Source organism: Coptis chinensis, chromosome 8 (genome assembly GCF_015680905.1).
Source record: "Coptis chinensis isolate HL-2020 chromosome 8, ASM1568090v1, whole genome shotgun sequence".
NCBI classification, from domain to species: domain Eukaryota; kingdom Viridiplantae; phylum Streptophyta; class Magnoliopsida; order Ranunculales; family Ranunculaceae; genus Coptis; species Coptis chinensis.
The window spans coordinates 22,155,864-22,165,179 of record NC_141463.1 but is presented as its reverse complement, the minus strand read 5'-3'; the positions used below and the strand labels follow the sequence as shown (position 1 = coordinate 22,165,179).

Genomic DNA, 9,316 nt, shown 5'->3' with positions numbered 1-9,316 from the left:
TTAAAGGTTCTGTTTGGGCAGCCATGTGAAATTCAGTAGTACTCGACCATATTTAGGTTATGGAAAACAAGTGGTGGATACTCAAAAAGTAGTTACTCTAGAAACTATTTAGTCCCTTTTTCTTTAGAGACATTGTCTCGTGCTGTCTTTTATTGTTCTTTTTCAACTCCCCCAATGGAATAAAAATCCAAAAAAAAAAAAAAAAAAAAAACAAATCGACCAAAGACAAAAAGAAAAACCAAACTTCAATTCAATATAATTTCATTGAAGAATCAAAATGATGGTCGGTCGATTGGAATGGAGACGGTGAAGAAGAATAAACCATAGACCATTTATGTTTGTTTTGTTGCTTCCTCTTCCTGTTTATGATCTCTAATTTTAATTTGGAAAGGTGAAGGGAGAAATTTGTGAGAAAATAAAATAAGTGGGTGAAAAAGAAGGCTCAATTTTTTGAGTGTATAACTTGAATGAATAATAAAATGATGTTTTCTCTTTCCTGTATTTCTCTCGTGTATTACGTTATCTTACCTAAACCCAAAGATCCACTATACACATTTTTTCTGGTTTCACAATCTACCTGGTTTATACCCTACTTATTAGTTGTCGCCCCAATTCATAAAATGGACGGACCAAACACTAAGACCTGGTATATAGGGTCTTATTCCTTCTACAGGTTGGGCAATTCATGTTGCCAAACAGGGCCTATATGAGTATTTAGTTGTGTACCGAGTATAACTGTATAAGGTCTTTTTCCCTAAAAAAAAGGGTTCCCAGTACTAATTGCATTTGACTGAAGATATATGTCTCCTTTTTTCTGGTCAGTTAAGTGTTTTCCTTAATCACATTCACCACCAAATTCCCTGGTGACCACCTCTAGTACACGCCATTCACCAACTCTGTAAAAGAACAATTAAGAACTAGCATATTAATACTAAATTACCAACAAGTTTACTGTAGTGGTAGAATCTGTGATATAAGGGATTGGGGTAATATTGGCCCGAGGTAAGCAGTGATAGGGGAAATCGGGGAGTAGTGGATCATCGAAAGGATGGGCCCGAGGTAATATATGTGGAGGGTTCACAAGAACCGGATCAGTCCGCGGACTCTCGGATGCACGGTAGAAACCCTACACGTGGGAGAAGAGTGAGCGTGGGATGAGGGGACAGGTGGATGGCTATGATAGAGGGTCAGGGGTATAAAAAGAACAGTGTGAGAGAGAGAGAGGGACTTTTTCCGAAGAATTAAGGGGGCGAGACATTAGGAAAAAAGAGAGAAAAGTGGGAGATAGTAAAATGTATACAACATTTGGCGCCGTCTGTGGGGACAGATCAAAGCAACTCAAAGATGGCAACAAGAGCAAAGAGAGGGGTGGGTAGGCCAAAAAGGGCAGTAGTGTAGGAGCCGGCGCCGGAGGTGATGAGTGAGGAAGAGGGAGAGCGAGTAGAGGAGACAACAGCGAGGTCAGCAACAGAAGAGACATGACTTATGCAAGAAGAAATTATGAGATTGAGAGAGGAGAACGACGAGCTGAGAAGAGAGAAAGAAATGGTGGGGGAAGAAGCAGGGGTGGAAATAAGTGAGGAGTCTGGCAATGAGGAGGGTGTGCCGGAGCTTGTGGAAAACCCGGTGACCGGCTTGATGATGGAGCAAATTCAAGAGATGATAAACAATGATAGGGAGGCAAATCTTCAGCAGACTAAAGGTCGCAGGAGTGGCTAGCCAGGTGGTGGTTGGTCTGAACCGTAATCCGTTAGCGGATGCCATCTGGGCTTCCGAGGTTCCGAAACGTTTCAACCAGCCTAGGTTTGAGAGATATGATGGAAAAGGAGACCCGGCCGATCACATTCACCATTTTCGGCAGCAGATGCCTCTTTGGCAAGAGAGGCTCGGTATGATGGGTTGCGGTGCATGATGTTCTCGGCTAGTCTCAAGGAAGGGGCGTCGGACTGGTACTACAGATTACCAGCGGGAAGCATAAAGAATTTTCAGGAGTTGGAGCAGACATTCATATACCATTTCATACATCAGAAAACATGAGTGGTGGACATCGCAGCTTTATTCAATGTTAAACAACGGTCCGCGGAGTTAGTGAGGGACTATCTTTTTGCAGATTCAAAGCTGAGACGTTGAATGTGGAAAACATGGATGAGAGGACTACGGTAATAGTCTGCGACCGGGGACAGGAGTACATCAGTCCGTGGCTAAGAATGAGATTGCGACCTTGCACGAGCTGTATCCTCGAGTGGAGAAATATATTAGGTATGAGGACACTATGCAGAAAGATTCCAGGAGGTCAGGGAGGGCAGTGCTATCTTTTTAGAAAGACGGGGAACACCGGAGAACAGAGACGTCTGAAAAAGGGGCTGGAGGGTATCGCGGATATTCCTCACGGCCTGAAAGAAACCGAGAGGGGATCAGGAGAGAGAATAGGGAGAGAAAGCCATACCACGAGATGGAGCAGACACCGCTGAATAGGCCACTGAGTGAGATCCTGCCCTTGATTAAGAATCTTCAGGGATATGAAAGATCGCGGAGCACACCGACAGAAATATTAGATAAGGCATACTGCACATATCACCAGGTACGAAATCATGAGACTAATGATTGTTACGCATTAAAATCGTTGGTTCAAAGGTTGGTAGAGAAAAGGATGATGAGAGAGTTTGTGAGGGGAGCGCAGAATGAGGAGCAAGTGCCTCCCTATATCAGAATACTAAGGACCATTAATGTGATTTTTAGCGAGGAGATGTTGAGTCACAATGCTCATAGAGAAAAGATAAGGAGGACCGTGAGCATCCAGCAGATCGTAGCAGACAATCCGCGACCTAAGTCATGGTCAGCGAGGGAGGAGATAGGATTGTGTTCAGCAGTGCGGATCTCCGAGCTGTCGATTCTCCCCATGAAGATGCATTAATCATTACGGTAGCGATAGGCAATTACATGGTTAAGAGGGTGTTAATTGATTGCGGAAATGTCGTGGACTTGTTGTTCGGAGGAGCTTTGGAGGAAATGAGAATTGATCCGAAGTAGTTGAGACCTCCGCGATCCAACTTATATAGATTCAATGGGAGTATGACGGAGCCCATGGGAGAACTCTTGTTACCTGGTACAACTGGCCCGGTGACAGTCTTCACCTGTTTTATAGTAGTGGATTCTAACTCGCAATACAATGCAATCCTGGGAAGGCACTGGATCCACGAGATGAAGGCGGTACCATCAACATACTACCAGGTGATACGATTTCCCACCACCACAGGGATGTATGAAGTCCATAGAGATCAGGTGACGGCCAAGAATAGTCATCAGGGGACCGTGAAGCGGTTGGTCTGCGGGTCAGAAGGGGAATCGTCAAACCCTAGGAAGAGGCAAGCATAGCAATTATAGTGTGCCTCTGTGGAGGGGGAGGCGGAGTCATCGGTGGGACCGAAGACCCTCGATGAGATCAAAATAGTGAATTTAGGGGAGGGAGAGGAAGAAAAGTTCACATCAGTAGGGTCCAGTTTGCCTGAGGAGTGGAAGAATAAGTTGATACAGTTTTTGTCCTCAAACAAGGATATTTTTGCTTGGGTAATTGAGGATGTCACTGGATTGGACCCGGGATTTGCATGTCACCGTTTTCACATGAAGAAGGATGATAAGCCTGTGAGACAAAAGATGCGAAGCATCAAGCCAAAGTATGCCGAGGGGATTCGCGAGGAGGTCGTGAGGTTGAAAGGGGCTGGAATAATACGAGAAGTGGAATTCACAGATTGGTTGTCCAACGTCGTCGCGGTACCAAAAAGTAATGGCAAGGTCCATATGTTCGTTAACTTTACAGATGTTAACTTAGAGTGCCCCAAAGACAGTTACCCCATGCCGCGAGTAGACGAATTAGTGGATAGAACAGCGGGATTCAAAATAATCTCGTTCATGAATGCATCTATGGGATACAACCAAGTCGCGATGTATGGACCGGATCAGAAAAAGACGGCCTTTGTAGTGGAAGGCGGTACCTATTGTTATACGAGGATGCCGTTTGGGCTGAAGAATGTCGGGGCAAGCTTCCAGCGGTTGGGAGAGAAGATGTTCGAAAGCAAGATCCGAAAAGGAATTGAAATATACATAGATGACATGGTGGAGAAGAGTATGTCGGAAGAAGAGCATTTAGAGGGTCTAAGAGAGACATTCAAAATACTGTGGAGGCACAATTTGAAGCTAAATCCAAAGAAGTGCATGTTTAGGGTGACCACAGGGAAGTTTCTTGGTTACATTGTTACTCAACGGGGAATAGAGGCCAACCCCGAGAAGATAAGATCGTTGGTGGAAATGTCATCGCCACAGAACATTAAGGAGGTACAGCGGCTAGCTGGGAGGGTCGCGGCCTTAAATAGATTCATTTCAAAATCTTCAGACAAGTGCAGGCCGCTGTATCGACTACTAAGAAGTACACCAGATTTCTTATGGACAAAAGAGTGTGAGGAGGCGTTTCAAGAGCTGAAGAGGTATTTGGGCAAAGCTCCTCTATTGTCGTGACCAGAACAGGGGGAGAAATTGTACTTGTACTTAGAGTACGCGGTAAGTTCAGTCCTGGTATGAGTGGTTGATAGGATAGAAAGACCGGTGTATTTCCAGAACAAAACTTTGTTGGATGCGGAGACCCAATATAGTAAAGTTGAGAATTACGCTTTGGCATTGATATTCTTAGCATTGAAGTTGAAACCCTATTTTGAAGCACATTCGGTAGTGGTGGTAACAAATCTGCCCCTCAAGCAAGCACTGAAAGCAGAGAAATCAAGAAGGATGCTTAAATGGGCGGTGATGCTAAGTGCCTATGAAATTCAATATCATATAAAGACCGCGGAGAAAGCACAAACAGTGGCAGAGGATCCTACTTGGGGGGAGGAGATGGTCATGGAGCCCGAACATGAAGGGGAGCCGGACTTACTACATCCATGGGATAAAAGGAACATATAGAGGGTATTCGCGGATAGATCTTCCACAGATATGTGCAGCGGAATAGGAGTTGTGTTGGTTACCCCAGACAATGATAGAATAGAACTAACTATGAAGCTGGGGTTCGCGACAACCAATAATGAGTCAGAATATGAGGCTGTGATAGCAAGGTTGAGAATGGCAGAGGATGTGGGAGTGGAGGAGTTGACGGTGTATTCGAACTCAAATTTGGTAATATGTCAGGCAAACGGGGGATTTGTCTCTAGATGTGTGCGAATGTCGAGATATTTGGAGGTTGTACACATAAAAGTTGTGAAGTTTTAAAAGGTCAGGTTCATACATTTGGGTCGCGGTGAGAATAGACACGAGGACGCCCTAGCTTATGTGGCGGCCGCCATACCGTGGTTCGAAGAAAGAAAGATATGAGTAAGGAGGTTGGAGAAGTCGAGCATCGAGGAAGGAGAAGAAGTATGCCAAGTCGCAGAAGGGGTAGGAGGATGGATGGACCCTATTAAACACTTTCTGGCTGGAGGAGAGGTAGTTGATAAGAAAGAGAAGAGAAGGTTGGAGAAGACGTCGCGGAGATACACATTGTTAGAGGGAGAGCTTTACCGAAAGAATTTTGATGGGCCACTGTTGAAATGCCTGGGGCCGAATCTGGCACACAAGGTACTAGCAGAACTACATGGGGGAGATTGCGGAAGCCATTTAGCGGGAAGAACCTCCGCGCACTGGCTTTTGACCCAGGGTTACTTTTGGCCCCATATGAAAAGGGATGCGGTGGAGTTTGCTAAAAAGAGTGAGCAGTGTCATAGGTTTTCTCAATTAGTATTTGCGCCTGCCGAGCCGTTGCATAATGTATCAAGTCCGTGGCCATTCGCCATGTGGGGCATGGATATAGTGGGTCCGCTGCCTATGGCCAGCGGCAAGAGGAGATTCATGCTAGCGGCTACAGATTACTTCACCAAGTGGATAGAGGCCATGGCATGACGTCCAAATCAAACTTGGGGCAAAGTGAGTTGCCCCCCCCCAGCAGGCTCATCAGTCGTTGAGAGACAGCGGGGGGGGGGGGGGAGAGCCTTCGCGGACATGATGTCCAAGCCAATATGGGGGATAGAGAGAGTTGCCTAGGCGAGTTTTCGGGGAGAAAGGCCCCAGAACAAAGAGTTGTACAGAATAACAGTAAACGAGACAAGTAGAAAGCTAAGTGTGAGTGTAGAAACAAATAGGTTCAAAATAGCATTAATACTTTAATAATGAAAAACGAAAGTAGTAAAGGATGTAGCACAAGTACATGAAAGGAAACATCCACAGTGTCAAAGCCCCAACAAAGGGAATACAGAGTTTGTACGAATGAGCACACATAAATAACATAACCAAGTAGAGTAATTGAAAAGCTAAGACAAGAAATCCTCAAGTGGAGTCCCCAAAGGTTTCGGGAGGTGGCTCAGTAGAGGTGGTGTCCGCATGCAGCAAAGATCTCCTCAGTGGTATTTACGGCCTCCGTAGTGGTGTTTTCAGCAGTGGATCCCAGCACCTTGGCCCCCACCGCAGTTACAGGGTTCCCTTCAGCAGACTCTCCAGCAAGGGTGGAAGGTTTCTCGGGAAGAAGACGCCCCTCCTTGAGAAACTGATAAGAGCCCAAAACTGTTGTTTTAACCCCTTAATAATATTATATTTAGGCCAATTTTGTGTATAATAAATAAGAGTTAGTACTGTTTACGTGCTTTTGTATATTTCAGGTCTTGGAGTCAAATATGTGAAGAAACATGTCACTTTTGCAATAGAAATGAGCAAACGTTGGTTTCTAAGAAGTTCTATGACTAAAGGCCAAGATTCAATTAGAAAAAGCCTTTTTAAAACCCAGTCAAAGCTGAAAAGTCAAAGTCAACGCGGGCAGAAATAGAGCATAAAAGTCAACAGAATTTCCGCAGGCCGTATTTTTGAACTCAGACCTCGGGATTGGGCCTATTATATGTCAAAATGACCGACTTGGAAAGAGCTTTCTAATGGTCCAAGCCTTAACCCAATCAGAGGAGCAAAAGTGGACAAAAAGGCTATTGCAGTAATTTCTAGCAGAGAATCCCTTTTTAGACATATGTAATTAGGTTTTGGGCTTGATTTCATGGCCCAAAACATGGCTCCAAAGCCCATACACGAAATTGTAGACCTAGCCCTCTCCTATATAAAAAGGACTAAGGCATAACTCTTAAACACCTAGGATTTAATTCATATAACTCTTTCATTAGTTTTTACTTAGTTAATTATTCAATATAGTCTTTAATATAGTTTTAAGTCTTAGACTCTCTTCTATTATATTAATAAAAGCCAAGTTATTGTTATTTATTATGTCTTCTTCTTATTCTTCTATTAATGATAGTCTAATGACTTCTAGCTAAACCTCCATTAGAGGGGTTTGATGAAGCTTTGATGAAGACTTGATGTGTTAGTTAGAATTATTGCTTTTGAAGAGTTTCACTCTAGTAGGTTAGTTGATACGCCATGAGAATGGGTTGAACTTTCTCACATGCTAATTATTAGTTGGTAGAGATTGCCATAAATAATTAGGGATCAATTACTAAATCTTTATTGGTTAAGATTGTAATAATCTACACTAGCATATTAGGAATACATCAAAGTGGAATCTCTCCATATTCACATTTTAGTATTTAATTTCCATAGTATAAGTTAGAACAATTTAATTAGTTTAATTCCCATATTAGTATAATCACAATCCATTACTCTCATTACGTTTTGTTAGAATCGATTAAACTAGTGAAACTTACGTCTAAGAAACTAAGAGTGGAACGAATTCTCTACTCCATATATTTCATGATAAACTAGACTAGATAACTTTGATCATAGTCGTAAATAGCTTTAGTTTTACTTATTCATTGCATAACTAGTTAAGAGTAGGTAAAACTATTGTTTTAAGGTTTATCAAATGGCACCGCTGCCATCTTAGTTTTGTTTAGATTCGTTTCCTTTCGTATTTTTGTTCCTACCAAAACCCCATTAAACCCACTCACCCTTGTTTGGTTCTAACTGTGTTTGTTTGGTTCATAAATAATATTTTTTCAAAATTCTACCTTGAGCATGCCCGCACCCTAGGTACTCTATTTTGTGAGCGCGCACACCCTCAAGTTACTGGAATTCGTGTCAAGTAAGAGCGTGCCCGCGCCTTCATAAGCTTGTTTCCAAGCGCGCCCTCGCTCTTTCTGACAAAAGCCCGATTTTTTACAGGTTAGTTCCAACTCTCTACTTTCAAGTTATTTAGTATTTCTAACTTCGTAAATACCCTGAGATTGCATATACAAGATGCTATTCAAACGCGTAGCAAGGAGGCATTCAGATACCCCTTCTTCCACTGCTCACCTTTTCTGTCAGAGGAGTTTTCATTCTAGCATATCAGGGTTGTTTGACTGTTGTTAGTGGTTTGTTTCTTATTGGCCTTAGCCTTGTATGAGATTAAGGTCCGGTACTAGTAAACCATCTTCTGTTATTTATCGTAAACGTCAACACACACGCCTATCTAGAATACCACACACTACACCTGCAACAATGGCTGACGAAACAGAGACTCCTCTCTCTGATTTTTATAAGACCCTTAACGATAGCCCTATGTCTTGCATCGTTCTTGCAGACCCAGTGGGGGATTTTTTAATTCCTCCGAATATATTTAATTTGTTACCAGTTTTGCATGGGTTAGACCACGAGAAACCTTATCAGCATATGCGTAGGATTAAACAAGTTCTTACCACATTTCATCATCCTACCATTGGTTCGGAGCAAATTAAACTTAGGGTGTTTCCTTTCACCCTAGCCGATAAGGCGGCGTCTTGGTTAACTGCACAATCGCCTAATTCTGTGGACTCATGAGCCAACCTCATCCAATTGTTCATGGAACAGTTTTACCCACCGCTGAAGACAGATAAAATGCTTCAAAAGATTCATTTCTTCTTCCAGAATCCTCATGAATCTTTTTCGGAGGCTTGGAATCGTTTCACTGATCTTCTCATCGAGTGTCCACATCATAACCTTGCGAAAGACACGCTTGTTCGTGCCATTTTCAAAGGGCTTTTACATTACCATAAAGAGGTTCTTGATATAATGAATGGGGGTAGTTTCCTTAGTAAAGGTGCCTCATAAGCTTATAGGTTTTTAGAAGATCAATCTAAACGTCAAAATAACTGGGGGGGGGGGGGGGTAATGACATCCCCCGCTCCAATAATACTTCTTCCACAGTTAAGGTTGTCAGTATGTTTGAGGTTAAATTTGATCCCAAGCTTAGAACTCTATTCGAATCTCTCACTAAAAATGTAGAAGCCATTTCTATTCAACAGAAGCTTACTCCTACCATGGACGTCAACACTCTTCCATGTAA

At 43.0% G+C, this 9,316-nt stretch overlaps 1 non-coding gene across 1 annotated transcript; it reads right to left on the bottom strand.

Annotated features, from left to right (window-relative positions):
* Nucleotides 1-8,868: 8,868 nt before the first annotated feature.
* LOC147480511 (small nucleolar RNA R71) lies at nt 8,869-8,972 on the bottom strand. The gene has a single exon (XR_015207102.1). It is a non-coding gene; the product is annotated as a small nucleolar RNA R71 (small nucleolar RNA).
* Between the last annotated feature and the right edge of the window lie 344 nt (nt 8,973-9,316).